Genomic DNA, 14,366 nt, shown 5'->3' with positions numbered 1-14,366 from the left:
ATATTATACATATAATTTTAGTAAATTCAAAAGGTCTTGGCTAATGCAACCCCTAAAAAACACACCCAGCCCAGACTGAACCACCTCACAGTGAAGAGAAAGAAGTCTGGGCGTTTTCACCAAGTCTACCTGAGATGCGCACCTGTTCCAGAGAACACACAGATAAGGAGTATGGTGAACCTCACACCTGCTCAGCACCAGCATAGCTTGCAGGCTGATAGTGCGCCCTACAAATCTGCATAACATAACAAACTTGTACCAGAACAGGGCACTATTGCACTGGTGCTCGACACTTGTGCACAGATTATTGGCAATCTGCGATCTGCACCGATGACAGCTGGAAAAAGATTTCATCAACTCACCAATGGAAAAAATGACATTTTGTACCATCTAGTCCATGCGTATGTTAGTTCACGCCTCGTGTCACACTGCCCGACACGGTGAAAAAGTGCAGGACACCAATGCAAAAGTGCTCAGCAATAAAGCACTTGAAGTGACCTGATTGAGATGGTAGTGTTCTCAGCTGAAAGAAATTTGAGAATTTCCCGGAGCACAATATAGCAAATGAACAGAGCCTCATCGCCTGGTATCCTGGCGCGGTAACACCACCATGGGCAATACCAATTCTGCGGGGTGTGCTACGTCACGGGGCAGTTACCACACGGTTCCAAACTGGGGAGGGCAGAGTAAAGCATGTGTGTGGATTACCCACATATAGACAACATATGTTTGCCTCATTTCAACTTCTCTTTCCCAAGAAATTTCCCAGCTTTTTCCTAGCAAAATATAATCATATATGTGCCTAGAAGTCCAAGTCGAAACTCCCTGCACTTGCATATAATGCTGATAATAAATTATTATAAAAGCACTTCTTCCTGGAGAGAGTTATACTACCTACAGGTTAATATATATTTTAAACTGCCAGCAGCACTGCATTTAAGTGTATTATATGTGACTCATTCCATCAGCATTGTACCCGGCCTTGCTCTTGGGGAACACTTTGCCCCCTGAATCTTTTGCCACATGTGTTTACTTCTGGCATTCACACCACTGCTTGGGAGTTCAAATGCGGAACCTGTGGGGCCTGGAGTGTGGCTCGTGCTTTTCGGAGGCCCTGCGGTGAGACAGGCACTAGGGGCTGAAACATCAGGGCAGCGTCCTGAGACAATTCTAACAATATATCAGCACCTTTGTGTAGCGCTTGGCAGAACACTGCAATATTAGGGTATTTTATTGTATATTTTATGATCATTTAACACTTCACCCTCTTGTGCTGGTCACTGTGCCATTCTGTGCACTTTGTATTGTATATTTACACAGCTTGTTGCTATTCTGCGTTGTTTTGCACTGGCTCCAGAGCTCAGCTAAGATACATTAAATCAGCTTTCCCTAGACTCAAACTGCACAAGACCCGCCTCTCTCTCTCTCTTTAATTAATTGATTGATCCATTTTCCGAAGGTTTCCCAGGGTAATTAACCGATTAATATGAGTTGATGATTCCTTTGGGCACCAGATCTTACTTTCTATTCTGGATTGTCAATTCCCATTTAAAATGCTAGGTCGTTTCCTGGCTATTGGTATGATGAATTCTTTATATAGCACCTAGTGTTGGGCATTAGACTACTTCTAGACGCTCCCAGAGTCAGGAAATAAAGGAACTGCGGAACAAGCCGATACAGTAATTTGCCTAGAATCACAAGGTTCATGGCAAAGTTTGAAAGCCGGGACTGGATTACTGACCTAGAATTCCCTGCTGGATAATTTAAACACAAAGCCTCATTTCCACACCAGTGATGGGTTTTCTCTCCTATAAGTCATGAAGAGTGGCCACGTGTTCACTACTGTTGGAGAACTGGAAGGCTCTGTACAAGAGTGGCAGTCCAGATGACACAACCCACGCTGAGGCATTCATACATATACCTCCCTCAATCTATCCCCTACCTCCACTCTGACTCCCCCGAACCTCATCTTACTGCTATGATCTCCAAAATTATCCTTTCTAAACTCTACCCTCCTGGCTCATCCCAAACCTCAGTTTACTACTCTGATGTGCCAAACAACCCCACTAAATTCTTCCCTCATTTATCTCTACTTTGACTCACCTCAAACCACATTTAGTACAATGATCTCCCAAATCCCTTCCTACAGACTCTTCCCTCCTCCGTCTCTCCTTTACTCATCCCAAACCCAGAGACGGCCCTTCCACGAGAGCGGAGGAGCGTTGCCCCGCTAAGTAAAATGCCCCCGGGACAGAAAAATAAAATGGTAACAAACCTTGTTTATTACCATCGGAGCAGATGCTGCCGGGTGGCAGCAGGGAGCTGTGTCTTGCGACGCTAGCCTGACATGCGCACTTTAAACATCTCTAAGCCAGCTGTCTTAAGACACTTGGGTTAGAGACAGCACAGACCTCCAGCGCTCTGGTGAGCGCTGAGAGAGCCCGCTCCCACCAATCCTGGAGCTGCTTCCATGCTGGTTACCAGCATAAAAGCAGCTCCAGGATTGGTTAGTGCAGTTTCCTGGGTCCCATCGAGCGTTGGACCCACGAGAGAAGTCGAGGACGTCTGTCCAAAGGTAAGTGCTGTTTTTTTCTTTTTTCTTTTATTATTGTACCCCCCTCCCAGCCCCCCTTTGTAAATAAGAGCCAGCCACTGCTGCCCAAACCTCATCTTACTGCTATGATCTTCCAACTAACACTTTCTAAACTCTTCCCTCCTCTAGCCCTCCATTATTCTATTCAATCCAACGAACAGACTCAGACGTCCTCCGCTCAAATGAACTCATATTTCCCTATACTAATCCACCACTAATCCTTTTGGGTTTTGGAGTAGTGTGCTACTCACCGAAAAGTGCTTCGACCCCTCATCAGGGGTAGTAAGCGCTATATAAATACAATTACATGAAGGCTCAGACTGGGCACACTGCGGATACGATTGGTACGGGTGTGTTTGGATGCAGGGTAGCGGTGAGACAGCCAGTCAAGGCATGCGCCTAGAAGAGTGACGGCAAGGCCTTCATCGTGAGGTCTGACAACACTACTGCTTGTGCTGCTTGTAAGGTCTCACCTTTCACCAGCAGGTTTTCAAACCCGGCCCTTCACCTCTGCAGAATAATTTCCCTACAACCGTTGCAGCTACACATCTCTTGTCCTCATTAGGTTTGTTTGTTTCATGTAGTCTTTTTGTTTTATTTTGTGTCATGTTACTTCTAGCCAGCGCCAAGAAGCCATCTGTAGTTAGCACTAATATACTTACAGACAGTACTTGAAATGGAAAAAAGAAGTGCGGTCCTCAGGAGTGAATTCTTGCCAGGTGTATACCCTCTCTTCCACAAACCTCTTCTTCCACACACCAGAGCTAAGGCTTCCAATCCTTAGAACGTGAACACAGTGGTCACTTAGTCAGCCGCCAGGCACTATACAAATAAAAAATGCAATGTCTGCAGCACTCAGGACTGCTTCTCAGCACTTGGAGGGGGGTCGGAGAAAGACTTTTAAGAGTCGTGTCCCGGGACATAAGGAGCCAGCCTGGTTCAGACCTCACGGGTAGAGCACCGAGCAAGAACTCAAAGGATGCGTGTAGCGCCTAGAAAACACTGCACTCGGTGTATTTATTCCAGGGTTCGATGCTTGCCGATAAAGGAGGCTCCGGGCTGATCTGGACGTGGTTGCGGAAGGATGTGCCTCGCCAGGTGCTGGGGGGCGGGTAGTAACAGCTCCCCGCAGCTATGGGCCCCCGAGAGATGCATAATACAAGGGACGTCCTTTAATAAGAGGACAGCTATGCGTGCTCTCATTCGGCCGAGTGTGTGGTGTCAGTCACTAGACGCTATGTGTAGTCTCTCACTCGGCCCTATGTGTGCTCTCACTAGGCGCTATATGTGCTGTCATCAGTGCTTAATTTGAGCCGGTGGTTTTCGGTCGGGGGCACTGGAACTAATTAGGGGGGGCGGCACTTATTTTTCTGTCTCAAGCATTAACTTTAATTGACACACATGGGTAAGACGAGGAAGAGAAAGACAGAAAACCGTCTTAAAGGGAGAACGCTGCAAAAGTGAGCTGAGGGGGCAGGGAGTGGCTGTAAATGGATTAAAGAAGCCCGAGATGGCTTCAGGAATACGCTGCTTCAGTATTCCGTGCTCGCACATTTCATATAAGCAGCCGTGTGTGTCCGAGGAGAGCTTTGGACACCGCCACGTTCTTATGTACAAATTAAGCACTGACTGTCACTCACCGGTATGTGTGCTCTCACTCATCCTTGTGTGCCCTGTCACAAGGCACCATGTGTTTCCTCACTCGGCGCTATGTGTGCTGTCACTGGGCGCTAGCAGCAAAGACAGCCCTGGACTCGGACGGATGACACGGGAAGCGCTATGGACGTGTTTTGACCACCCATTTCAAAGTGACACTGGGAACCGCCCACCAGCTCCCTCTCAGTGGGTGAATGCACCTGCTCCACCCCTCGGGCTCCAATCCCCCACTAGCATTTACGACCCCTTGGCGCAGTCTAGCGCCCCCTTGTGACGGTGCCATAAGGCAGCTCTCCACAGCTGCCTTAATGTAGCACTAGTTAGCAACAAAAAACGCTAGTAGCGCCGAAGGGCGTTTCCGTTTGCCTTAGGCGCTGTATCAATGTTCCCATATATAATTATTATTCGAGCATTTTTTGATAATCCCAGGAATGTTGGCGCGCGGGGAGCGTGATTCCGTTTCTAAAGCCACATCTGGCGGGACTCGCTTGCCTTCTCCCAGCCACTCTGCATCTCAAAGACTCTTTTGACTTCTTGCCAATAAACTAAGCACATTTTCTGCAAAACATCCTCTGGTGAAAAGACGCCCCGTTGTACAGCGCCAGGAGGCGCGGAATAACAATCAGGGAGCTGCTCTGTTTCCATGGCAACGACCGGAGGGGACGACCAGCCTGGCAACGGAAGGGTTAATGGAAGTACCAGCGCCATCCAGGACCCTATCATTAGAAAAAAATACACATACGAATTTATTGGAATAATTCCTCGTTTCATGCCGGGGGAGCCTCGCTCAGCCCGACATATCTGTTCCTTTTCTCTATTTCAATATTAATTGTAATATATATATTTTTTCTATTCTAAGCTCCTTTTTAAAACCACTTCGGTGTCCTACAGATGCTCCTCATTGGAGCCTGGGCTTCAGGCCGGCTATGTGCGTCTAATGGGATGCTTGGACAATCCCAGCGCATCTGAGAGGCTGGTGGGGCTGGGGTAGAGTCAGTCGCTTTCAGAAGTAAGACTGACAGCGGACGGACTCTCTGAGAACAGCGGGTCAAAGTGCATTAAAAAAGTATGGGAACTGTGACGCTGCATGCACTGGGGGCGGGGTCAGTGAGCGGGGGCGGGGCCAAAGGAGTGGCTAAAAAACAAAATATTTTGCAAGTGTCTTTTGGCCTTTCACCTTCAGATAGCTACAATAAAATAGTGCACAGCTTAAATGAGGAATAAATATAACGAGATAAATTAATCAGTGGCAGGCGCAGTACATTAACAAACCTATATTACACTGCAGAGGTCTGGGTGTAACCAGGGGGCCACAGGATCACATCCTGGGTGCTGCAGTGGAGAATAGTGACGTGTATGGTTAGTGCTGCAAGGTCCCAGCCTGTGACAGAAAGCACTGTGACAAGTCAAGTCTTTATTTTAAACTTGTTTTACACACAGTGTAAGATAGACCTCTGCAAATTGCGCAGAAAAGTTTTAGATAAAATGGTGCTTCCAAATTATAGATTTAGGTGATACCCAGACTGTATGTAATGCATTTTTATATTGTTTATACGGCTGTTTCTTCATTTAAACTCTGGTGTTACCCGTTCAGGACGGTTGTGTTTGCACAAAAAGGAGGGGAACTTTTTTTATAAATTGAAAAAGTGGGGCACGTCGTGGCCCTGCGATCCGCCCACTTCGACCACTGGACTCTCAGAGCCTGATAAGGTACTGACTCTCACAGCCCGACAGGTGATTGACTCTCACAGCCCGACAGGGTCTGATTTTCTCAGCCCGTCAGGGTCTGACTCTCACAGCTCGACAGGGTCTGACTCTCACAGCTCGACAGGGTCTGACTCTCACAGCCCGACAGGGACTGGTTCTCACAGCCCGAAAGGCGATGGACTCTCACAGACCAACAGGGTCTGACTTTCTCAGCCCAACAGGGTCTGACTCTCACAGCTCGACAGGGTCTGACTCTCACAGCTCGACAGGGGCTGGTTCTCACAGCTCGACAGGGACTGGTTCTCACAGCTCGACAGGGACTGGTTCTCACAACTCGACAGGGACTGGTTCTCACAGCTCGACAGGGACTGGTTCTCACAGCTCGACAGGGACTGGTTCTCACAGCCCCACATGCTCTGACACTCACAGCACAACAGGTTATTGACTCTCACTGCGGAACAAGTGACTAGTTCTCACAGCCCGACAGGTGATTGACTCTCACAGCCTGACAGGGGTCCTGACTCTCTCAGTCCGACAGGGACTGGCTCTCACATCCAGCAGGTGACTGGTTCTCACACCCCAACAGAGACTGGTTCTCACAGCGAAACTGCTGATCGTCTCTCACAACCCAACAGGGTCTGATTTTTTTAGCCCAACAGGGTCTGACTCTCACAGCTCGACAGGGACTGGTTCTCACAGCCAGACAGGTGATTGACTCTCACAGCCCGACAGGTGATTGACTCTCACAGCCCGACAGGTGATTGACTCTCACAGCCCGACAGGGTCTGATTTTCTCAGCCCGTCAGGGTCTGACTCTCACAGCTCGACAGGGTCTGACTCTCACAGCTCGACAGGGACTGGTTCTCACAGCCCGACAGGGACTGGTTCTCACAGCCCGACAGGCGATGGACTCTCACAGACCAACAGGGTCTGACTTTCTCAGCCCAACAGGGTCTGACTCTCACAGCTCGACAGGGACTGGTTCTCACAGCTCGACAGGGACTGGTTCTCACAGCTCGACAGGGACTGGTTCTCACAACTCGACAGGGACTGGTTCTCACAGCTCGACAGGGACTGGTTCTCACAGCCCCACATGCTCTGACACTCACAGCCCGACAGGTTATTGACTCTCACTGCGGAACAAGTGACTAGTTCTCACAGCCCGACAGGTGATTGACTCTCACAGCCTGACAGGGGGGCCTGACTCTCTCAGTCCGACAGGGACTGGCTCTCACATCCAGCAGGTGACTGGTTCTCACACCCCAACAGAGTCTGGTTCTCACAGCGAAACTGCTGATCGTCTTTCACAACCCAACAGGGTCTGATTTTTTTAGCCCAACAGGGTCTGACTCTCACAGCTCGACAGGGACTGGTTCTCACAGCCAGACAGGTGATTGACTCTCACAGCCCGACAGGTGATTGACTCTCACAGCCCGACTCTCACAGTCAAGCAGGGACTGGCTCTCACAGCGCAACAGGGTCTCAAGCCCGACAGGGTCTGACTTTCCCAGCCTGACAGGGGGCCTGACTCTCTCAGTCTGACAGGGACTGGCTCTCACATCCAGGCAGTTGACTGGAACTCTCAGCCGGACGGGGGACTGACTCTCACAGCCCGACAGGGTCACAGTGTCTCAGCCCGAGAGGGGACTGACTCTCACAGCCCGAGAGGGACTGACTCTCACAGCCAGGCAGTTGACTGGAACTCTCAGCCGGACGGGGGACTGACTCTCACAGCCCGACAGGGTCGCAGTGTCTCAGCCCGAGAGGGGACTGACTCTCACAGCCCGAGAGGGACTGACTCTCACAGCCAGACAATGGAAGACCACCCAGCCAGCAGTAAAGCAGTTGGAGTTGGTTAATTTTCATAATTGGGGGCCTCCAGCCTGCTGGACTCCACCAGTAGGAGCACCTTGGCCAATGCGACTCTGCCCCGCCCATTGTGCCAGGTGAGCTCTCTGAACAGGGCACCCAACTCATGGAAAAACCTCCATTCAGGAACACCAGGGATGCGGGGCAGGGCCACCATCTTGGAAAGGGCAGTCAAAGGCATGGGTGGGAGGGCTATCCCAAAGCTATTTGAGTTCTGAGGGCAGACACTGCTCTAGTCAGGTTTCAGCCAAGCACATCTCGACCAGAATGGTACCATGATCCTTAAATGACAAAATAAACCCCACTTCCCGATTGATGGATCCTGTCCCTTCAGCTTCCGCCCGGTTGCAGTGGCCCTGGAATGAAATGGGAGTAAACACGATTTTGACCAACCACATGCAACCAGGAGCCTGCACCGGAGTCCTTAAGTACCTGAGTTATACCCGAACGGTCACCTTTCAAAGCTATCAGTATGCAGATTTGGTCAATGGACAGAGAGACCATGTGTGTTCTGTTAGCAAGGGGTGTGGTCCATGCTTTCCCCCTGCCTCAGTCGAATAGCGAGTGGCTCAATGGCAAGCGCGGAGAGCATGTGGATGGAGGGACACACCTATTACCTTCAAGGGGATGAATTTAATGTACCCAGTCAGACCAGTAGCGTGAGGGTGCCCTCTAATAGTGTGGCCAGTTGCAGGTGGATCATCGAGCAGCCTCCATAAACCTGTAAAGTCTTCTTACATTCACAGATGTATTTTGTCTTGTCATAAAGTCGTTTCGATCTGAATGGACCAGCTGTGGTAATACCCGGAGTATTTGGCGCAGGAGTTTAAGATCGCTGTAGTCCATACGAAGCTGGCCGTTGGGAGCTCACCCGCTCTTGAGTAACGAGCCTTCACAACTTCATAGAGCGATGGTGGTAGTGAAACTTCAATCACTGCTGCTTCAGGCACAGTGGATAGTTTAGGGCTGATGGAACGCCACCGGAAAACCATCTATGCCCACAGTCCGCCAGCAGCTAGATCAGGTATGGTCTCTTTGATATTCTGAGTGGTAATGGGACCATCTCCCTCATGTCATAGCTCCTGAAATGCGCAGCGTAGAGGCAAATCAGTGAACAAGTCAGTTATTGCCTTATCAGGACCAGCTGGTCGGCTCCCATGTAGGTTCCACTAGTAATCGTGGGACACCGTAACAATATCACACTTAGAATATGCCATGTTAGGCTATGAAGTTCTAAGAGATCTTATGGGCATTTTCCCGGTTGGTCATTCCAGCTTTGTCCCCCTCAGCATAGACCTGAGATGGCGGAGTGGTATAATATAGGCATCTGCGTTTATCGTTCAGTATAGCTTCCTGTTTACACACCGCCTACTGTTTTTCTATTTCTTCTGCCTTGCTGAAGCCCATTTTCAAGGTCTTAACCATGTCCACCAACACATGTACGCAGTGACCATGCATGACCACCCCAAAGGGCTCCCATTCACTCACCGGGAAAGAGGCAAAGCAGTCCTTATCCTCAAAGTATTCCTAGATTCTTCCCAAGGATTGCCATGGAAGGCCGCGTCTCCTAGAATGGAACTTTGCGGGTGTCCGGTGTGAATGGGGGAGGGGAGAGTCTTGCCCTAGACCAGGTTCAACTGCAAAAGATTGTGATGGGATATTGTCCTGCCGAAATAATCGGGACAGAACATTGTTCACAGCTGGGCAGAGCACATGAATCAGTCTAGGCGCACATATGAATTATGAGGTGAGCAGTAGAGTCTAATCTCTGAGCTCTACAGTCTCAACGTGTTTACCGTGGGCCATTGGTAAAGCCATTGGGACACGGACTCCGCATTGTGTATAGATGGAGGATGCTGAAGGGGCGGGTGTCACCGGTCCAGTGTAACATCTGGGACACCATCAAAGTCAACCCTAAAGTCAATGGGACATAAACCCATTTGGCTGACTGGTCTGGGAGTCACTTAAGGAATGTGAGATGTTTTGTATTTGGGGCATAAATGCTTCTGAACACCACAGGAGTCTCATCCGGGTTACCTTCCACTAAGATGAATCCGCTCTCATCGACCACCATGGCCGGGTCCGCAGGGAACGGTTCCCGTATCCAGATCAGGGTCCTCTGGCCTATGCAGACTAACGGGTAAGGCTAAAACATGTTTAGTAAGCAAAGTTAAACAAAAATATAGCAATATCGCTGCTCAGTGAGACAGAGCATTGAAGATCGAATGCAATCTCCTCCTCACTTCTCCTCAAATGTTGTACATTTTCTACAGACAGGACGCTGAAGTGGCAGACCAGTGACAGAAACTGAAACCTTAGACACCTTACCCAACAGGTGCCTGGGCTCCTCAGGAACACAAAAAAGGACCTCGAGAATTGATGCAACAGTAGAGACTTCAGACACTGAGCAGCGTCCTTGACAATCCTGTACCAGGCATGAAAGTGATGGCGTGTAGGGCAGAGACGAGAACTCAAGTGCATTAATAATAACACAGACATATAGATGACCGCACGACCGTTCATAAATGTGTGATTGATCCACCATCAAATGGAAAAACAAGTTCAAGAGATGAAGCCCTCTCCGCTGGTACCATCTCACACAGGACAGAGATGCCAACTCTAACCTTCTCCAAGCCTCCTCTAGATCAAGCTCTTTCCATTGGCACCATCACAAGTCTCCAGCCTACTGTTCTTCTCTCCTAAGACTCCTGCAGAGGATGAAGTCCTCCCCTGTGGTACCATCACAAGCCTCCAGCCTACTGTTCGTCTCCTAAGACTCCTGCAGAGGATGAAGTCCTCTACTCTGGTACCATCACAAGTCTCCAGCCTACTGTCCTTCTCGTAAGACTCCTGTAGAGGATGAAGTCATCTACTCTGGTACCATAACAAGCCTCCAGTCTACTGTTCCTCTCCTAAGACTCCTGTAGAGGACGAACTCCTCACCCCTAGTACCATCACATCTCCAACCTCCCTCTCTTCTCCTGAGACTCTTGTAGAAGATGAAGCCCTCTCCATTGGTACCATCACAAGTCTCCAGCCTACTGTTCTTCTCCTAAGACTCCTGCAGAGGATGAAGCCCTCTCCCCTGGTACCATCATGTCTCCAACCTCTCTCTCTTTCCCTAAGACTTCTGTAGAAGATTAAGCCCTCTCCTGTGGTACCATCACATATCTCTATCCCCCTCTTCTCCTGAGACTCCTGTAGAAGATGAAGCCCTCTCCTGTGGTACCATCACATATCTCCACCCCACCGCTTGTCTCCTAAGACTTGTGTAGAAGATGAAGCCCTCACCCATGGTACCATCCCGACTCCACCCTCCCTTACATCTCCTGGGACTTGTATAGAAGATGAAGCCTTCACCCCTGGTACCATCACATGTCCCCCCCCCCCCCCTTCTCTCCTGAGACGCCTGTTGAAGACGAAGCCCTCTCCTCTGGTACCATCACATATCTCCACCCCACCGCTTGTCTCCTAAGACTTGTGTAGAAGATTAATACCTCTCCCTTGGTACCATCACATATCTCTACCCCCCTCTCTTCTCCTGAGACTCCTGTAGAAGATGAAGCCCTCTCCGCTGGCCCTCTCCCCTGGTACCATCAGATGTTTCCACCCCCCTTCTCTCCCGAGACTCCCGTAGAAGATGAACCCTCTCCTCTGGTACCATCATATATCTCTACCCCCCTCTCTTCTCCTGAGACATTTGTAGAAGATGAAGCCCTCTCCGCTGGTACCATTACATGTTTCCACCCTCCTTCTCTCCGAAGACTCCTGTAGAAGATGAAGCCCTCTCCCCTGGTACCATCACGTCTACAGCCTCTCTCTCTTCCCCTAAGACTCCTGTAGAAGATGAAGCCCTCTCCTGTGGTACCATCACATATGTCCACCCCACCTCTTGTCTCCTAAGACTTGTGTAGAAGATGAAGCCCTCACCCCTGGTACCATCCCGACTCCACCCTCCCTTACATCTCCTGGGACTTGTGTAGAAGATGAAGCCCTCACCCCTGGTACCATCCTGTCTCCACCCTCCCTTTCTTCTCCTGAGACTTGTGTAGAAGATGAAGCCCTTTCCCCTGGTACCATCACATGTTTCCAGCCCCCTTCTATACTGAGACTCATGTAGAAGATGAAGCCCTCTCCTTTGGTACCATCACATATCTCCACCCGCCACTTGTCTCCTAAGACTTATGTAGAAGATGAAGCCCTCTCCCTTGGTACCATCACATATCTCTACCCGCCCCCCCTCTCTTCTCCGGAGACTCCTGTAGAAGATGAAGCCCTCTCCCCTGGTACCATCAGATGTTTCCACCCCCCTTCTCTCCCGAGACTCCCGTAGAAGATGAACCCTCTCCTCTGGTACCATCATATATCTCTACCCCACCACTTGTCTCCTAAGACTTGCGTAGAAGATGCAGCCCTCACTCCTGGTACCATCCCGTCTCCACCCCCCGCCCCCCTTCTCTCCTGAGACTCCTGTAGAAGATGACGCCCTCTCCCTTGGTACCATCACATGTTTCCAACCCCCCTTCTCTCCTGAGACTCTTGTAGAAGATTAAGCCCTCACCCATGGTACCATCACATAAGGCTCCCAGGCGCTTTAAAACCATTTGTTTCTCAACTGTTTATTAAAAGTGCTGCAAATCGAACCCTGGGCGGCAGGTCCCTGACAAAACACGCCCCCACAGCAGTGAAACTGGCCCTCACCTTGACAGCCCACCCACTCCCCAATAGTCAGTCCGCCCCTTATGCGCATCTTACCTCTATGAACAGACTTAAGGTTTATCCTATTAACACAAAGACCGGCCTATTGGCTTTGTCATTGCTGGGTTGTGCTGTTCGAGGTGGTAATAGCGGTATGAACGTTGCTCCACCCCCGCCTCGTGTTTATCAGTCTCACAGTGAGTGATTTGTGGTGGTGGGGGGAGGGCGGGCAGTGGTGATGGGTGGCAAAGCCTTGGGGGTGGGGGGGTGCAGCTCGCCCCCGTCACTGCTGGGTGTTCCAGAGTGATGACCTCTCTGCGGCCTGGAAGTAATCACATGAATGAGCGACGCCTGGTGTGACCCTGGCATCACTGATGGACTCGGCGCATCTTCTCGCATACAAGAGGCCTGAATACAGCGCCCCCCCCCTTCTCTACCTCTGCTGGGGTCATTCAAGCGTGGGGGGGTCAAGAAAGGGTCACGGTGGGATAGCATGGGTGGCCAGGGGATGGCGCGGAAGGGTCGTCGTTTCCTCTTTGCACACTGCACTTTATTTAATAAGAAAAATACTGAATTCTTCATGGCGTTCAGTGTTTGGGTTTCAGGGCACCTAGGGTCTCTATGGGCCTAAAAACCAGCAGCCAACACCAAGTGCGCCCCAAAGATTATGGGCCAGATGTAGGTAACTTTTCTTTTGCGACTTGCAATTTGCGAGTCATAGCGACTCGCAAACGTGCATGCAGAAAGGTGTCTCAGACACCTTCGGCGACTCGCTATGGGGTCGCAAAGACCCACCTCATGAATATTAATGAGGTTGGTCGCAGTTTGCGACCCCATAGCGAGTCTAGGCACTCACGGGGATGGTGGCCTGCTGGAGACAGCAGACCACCATGTCCGTGACTGCTTTTTGAATAAAGCAGTTTTTTTTTTCTTTTTGCAGCCCGTTTTCCTTAAAGGAAAACGAGCTGCAAAATGGAAAAATCCCGAAACCATTTGGTTTCGTTTTTTTCAGAGTAGGAAGTGGTCCATAGCCACTGCCTGCTCTGAAAAAAATATTTTTATTGACATTCACAAAGGGGAAGGGGTCTCATGGGGACCCCTTCCCTTTTGCGAATGAGTTACCATCCGCTTCAAGTGGATGGTAACTGCGAGTTGGTTTGCGACCGCTTTCTCGGTCACAATAGGAAGGGAACACCCCATCCTATTTGCGAGTCGCATCCTCAAATTGCGAGTCGGTACCGACTCGCAATTTGCGGTTGTGCATCACGTTTGGCCTTTTGCGCCTCGCAAACTGCGTTTTTCGCCGTTTGCGAGGCGCAAAAGGCTTCCTACATCTGGCCCCTATGTTCCTATATTTTACTGGTCTGCTATCAGTGCAGCCACGTTTTAAGCGTGTACACGGGGTCGGCTTTAGGGCGGTGCGACTGCACTGGGCGCTGACCAGGAAGGGGGGGGTGGGGGCGCTGTTTTGAGTACTAGCTTGCGATTTAAAAGCCCTTACTGCAGAGTTCCTTGTTCGTCCAACTTTCGGGCCGCAATAAAAATGTCAAGGTGACTCTTGGGATGAATGTTCCTGCTAGAGAGATATCGGAGTTTCGTCATCGCCATAAAGTAGCACAGAGGGTTAATATACCTGCTGCAACGGACAGATCTGTATTTTATTTGGATAGCTGGATTAGTAAAACCAGTCTTTACAACACATGAAATGTATGTGAAAGGGGGGCTATGGAGAGATAAGGGAGGGGCATTTTTTACTGGGGGGTAGAGAGGAATGTGAGGAGGAGGTTGGGGGGGGGCGCCAAAAAAGATTGTCGGCCTGGGCGCCACCAGCCGGCCCTGGATG

At 50.1% G+C, this 14,366-nt stretch overlaps 1 protein-coding gene across 2 annotated transcripts in view; it reads right to left on the bottom strand.

Moving 5' to 3' along the window:
* Positions 1–14,366, bottom strand: part of RIMBP2 (RIMS binding protein 2) — a 1,257,287-nt gene that overhangs the window by 588,491 nt on the left and 654,430 nt on the right. The gene's annotated exons all lie outside the window — the stretch shown is intronic.

Source organism: Pleurodeles waltl, chromosome 11, assembly GCF_031143425.1.
Source record: "Pleurodeles waltl isolate 20211129_DDA chromosome 11, aPleWal1.hap1.20221129, whole genome shotgun sequence".
NCBI lineage: Eukaryota > Metazoa > Chordata > Amphibia > Caudata > Salamandridae > Pleurodeles > Pleurodeles waltl.
Note: the sequence above shows the minus strand (reverse complement) of the source record. Positions and strands in the feature narration are given on the sequence as shown.